This window comes from Elephantulus edwardii, unplaced genomic scaffold (genome assembly GCF_000299155.1).
Source record: "Elephantulus edwardii isolate Elephantulus edwardi_28Jun2011 unplaced genomic scaffold, EleEdw1.0 scaffold00098, whole genome shotgun sequence".
Lineage (NCBI taxonomy): Eukaryota > Metazoa > Chordata > Mammalia > Macroscelidea > Macroscelididae > Elephantulus > Elephantulus edwardii.
In genome coordinates, this window is record NW_006399848.1 from 1305004 (window position 1) to 1309176 (window position 4173).

Below are 4173 nucleotides of genomic sequence, written 5' to 3' on the forward strand. Positions count from 1 at the left end.
CAGAAGACGAATGGTGTTCCATTCATAGCAAAAAGTCAGTTTCAAGTTCTATCCTAAAATACTATGCTGTGAGTGACAGGATAATATCCATACATATACAAGGAAGACCAATTAACATGACTTATTCAAGTATATGCTCTTACATCTAGTGCCAAAGAGGAAGAAATTGAGAATTTTTACCAAATTTTGCAGTCTGAAATTGATCAAACGTAAAATCTGGATAATTAACAATAACTGGTGACTGGAATGCAAAAGTTAGGAAAAAGTGAAGAAGGAACAGTAGTTGGAAAACATGGGCTTGGGGATAGAAATGAGGCTGGAAAAAGAATGATTGAATTTTGTATTTATAATGATTTATTCATTGCAAATACTTTTCCTTAAAGACACAAAAGACAGCTTTACACATGGATTTCACTTCATGGGCTGCATAAGAATCAGATTGATTACATTTGTGGAAGAAATCATTGGAGAACTCAATATCAGCAGTCAAAACTAGGCCGGGGCAGATTGTGGGTCAGATCAGCAATTGCTCATATACAAATTTAAATTTAGACTGAAGAAAATTAAAATAAGTCCACAAGAGCCAATATAAGATCTTCAGTCAATTCCACTGGAATTTCATGATCATCTTAAGAATAGGTTTGAGGCATTGAGCACCAGTGATAGAAGACCAGATGAGATGTGGGATGATATCAAGGATATCATCCATGAAGAAAGCAAAAGGTCATTACAGAAACAAAAAGGGAAAAAATAAAATGAGTTTCAGAAGAGGCTCTGAAGATTGCACTGGAATGTCGAAAAGCCAAATCTAAAAGAAAAAACGTCAAAGTGAAAGAGCTGAACAGATGATTTCAAAGGGCAACTAGGGAGGACAAAGCAAAGTATTTTAATGGAATGTGCAGAGAGCTGGAATTGGAGAATAAAAAGGAAAGAACTCGCTCTGCATTTCTTAAGCTGAAAGAACTGAAAAACAAATTTAAGCCTCATGTCGCCATGCTGAAGGATGCTATGGGCAGTATATTGAATGACTCAGAAAGCAGCAAAAGAAGATGAAGGGAATACAGAGAGTCACTACCAGAAAGAATGTACACTGAAATTCCAGAAAGTACCATATAAACAGGAGCCAATGGTAATGAAAGAGGAAGTAGAAGCTGCATTGAAGACACTGGCAAAAAATAAGTCCCTAGAAATCAATGGGATACCAACTGACTTATTTGAATTAACAGATGCAGCCTTGGATGCACTCACCAGTCTATGCCAGGAAATGTGGAGGATGGCTATCTGGCCAATGCATTGGAAGATGTCCATATTTGTTCCTATTCCCAAGAAGGGTGATCCAACTGAATGTGGAAATTACTGAGCAATATTGATATCACATGCAAGTAAAATACTGCTGAAGATCATACAAAAATGGCTGGAGCAGTACCTAGATAGGGAATTACCAGAAGTTCAAGCAGGATTTAGAAGAGGCCATGGCACCAGGGATGTCAGATAGATCATGGCTGAAAGTAAGAAATACCAGAAGAATGTCTGTTTGTTCTTTATTGACTACGCAAAGGCATTTGACTGTGTGGATCATGACAAGTTGTGGCTGACACTGAGAAGAATGAAAATCCCAGAGCGCTTGATTGTGCCCATGTAGAACTTATACCTGGATCAGGAGGCTGTTGTGCAAATAGAGCAGGGGAGCTCTGCATGGTTTGGAATTGGGAAGGGAGTGTGTCAGATATGTATTCTATCTCCATACTTGTTCAATCTATATGCTGAGCAAATTATCTGAGAAGATGGACTCTATGAAGAGGAATGTGGCATCAGAATTGGAAAGAGACTCATCAATAACCTGTGTTATGCAAGATGACATAACCTTGCTTGTTGAAAGTGAGGACTTGAAGCACTTGTTGCAGAATATCAAGCAATGCAGCCTTCAGTATGGACTCGATCTCAATATCAACAGCTTCACCTTGCTTGGATCCACGATTAATACTCTTGGTACAAGCAGTCAGGAAATAAGAAGATACACTGCACTGGGAAAATCTTCAGTTAGGGACCTTTCCAAATTACTGAGGAGTAGTGATGTCAGTTTGAGGACTAAGGTGTGTCTGATTCAGGCCATACTTTCTCCGATTACTAGCTGTACACCCGAGTCCTGGATAATGAATAAGGATGAGAGAAAAAGAATTGACACCTTTGAGCTTTGGTGTTGAAGAGCACTGAACATCCCACAGATGGCCAAGAGAACAAATAGGTATGTCTTGGAGAGGGTGCAGCTGGAGTGCCCTTTGGAGGCAAGAATGATGAGGCTTTGGACATGTTGCTAGGAGGTGCTATTCCTTGGAGAGTGACATGATGTTGGGAAGGGTGGAGGGTTAGCAAAGGAGAGGATGACCCTGGACAGGGTGGATTGACACAGTGACTCCTGCACTGGCACCTAACAACAACAACAACAACAATCACTGATTTCATTTTCCTTGGATCCACAATTAACATCCATGGGAGCAACAGTCAAAAAATCATGACATATTGTATTGGGCAGATCTAACAGAGACCTCTTTACAAAGTGCTAGGGAGCAAGAATGGCAGTTTCAAGTAAGGTGTGCCAGACTCGAGTCATGCTATTTTCAAGTGCTTCGTATGTATCTGAAAGTTAGACAGCGAATAAAAATGACAGGAGAATCAATGCCCTTTAATCACGGTGTTGCGAAAAAGTACTGAACATTCCATGGACTTCCCAAAAAACCAAATTTTTCTTAAATGAAGTGCAACCAAATGCTCCTTATAAAAGCAAGGTCAGTGAAATACTTTGGGGGTTGGGTGGGTGTTGGTATGTTGGAATCAGTGAGAATGGCACAGGCTTCAGAGCTTCTGTACATTGGGTCACTATGGGTCACAGGCAACTCAACACTTAACAATATTGTTAAATATTGAAAAAAAGACATGCAGTGAAAGGTCATTACTGTTGTTGTGTACTGTCAAGTTGGAACCAACTCATAGCTGACATTCCAGAGGGGTTTTAGACTCAGTAACTCACAAGGGAGGACACTGTCCATTTTTCTTCTGTGGAGTATCTGGTAGATTGAAACCATGTGCTTTAGACTCGGCAGTGCACACCTCTACCTCTAATAGGCTATTAGAGCTGTCATGGAAAAGCTGTTGTTGTTATTGTTATGTACTATTGAGTCAGAACCAACAACCTATAGCTGACCCTCTGATGAGTTTTCAGAGGCAATTAATCACACAGGAGGAAATGACCCATTCTTCTCCCTTAGAGCAGCTGGTGTATTCAAACTGTGCACCTTCAGGATTGCATCACAGTTTCTTGCCACTAGGCCACCAGAGCTCCCTGGGAAATGTGGAAGAACAGGAAAAAAAAAAAAAGATGACCCTCAATGATGGTTGACACAGTAACCAAAGGATTGGGGTGCTAGTGAAGGTTACTGAATATATCATGAACTGCCAAAATAACCCACAAAAATGATAAAACCTCAGACTCATTGCCAGCGAGTCAGCTCCTCCAGCTGGTTTTCAGGAGGCTATAGACCACACGGGAGAAGACTGCTCATTCTACTGTGAAGCCACTATTGAATTCAAACTGTGAGAGGAATGTCCTTAGCAACACAACTCCCAATGGACTACAGGACCAGAGTTCCCAAAGAACAAGTCTGTCCTGAAGGAAGAGCAAGCTAAGAGGGTGCTCCATAGAGGCAAGGGCAATGAAACTTCAGCTCACGTACACTGATCATGCTGCCACGAGGGGGCTAGTTCTTGGGAAAAAAGTTACCATTCTGGAAAAAGCAGAGGATCAGTGAATGAGACCAAGATCTTCAATGAGATGGACTGAAGTATCAACTGCACCAATGAGCTTGAGTATGGCGGAAACCGAGGATGGCACAGGTCAAGGCAAGGTGGTGTACCCAGGGTGGCTATGAGTCCTAGATGATGGCTTTTCTTACTTTCCACAACAGTAACCACAAAAATGCTAACAATAATGGTAGACACATCTTTGAAATGAGACTGTACTTAAGATTAAATGGTTTATTGCACTTGCATTTCCTGGATGAATGTGGTAATTTGTTCTGGAAACAAAACTGAGAGAAAAGGAATTGTGATGAAGGGCTGCTTTCTGTCAGCCTTTCAAGTAGTGATGGTTAAGGAGATACTGAAAACAGCCAATCC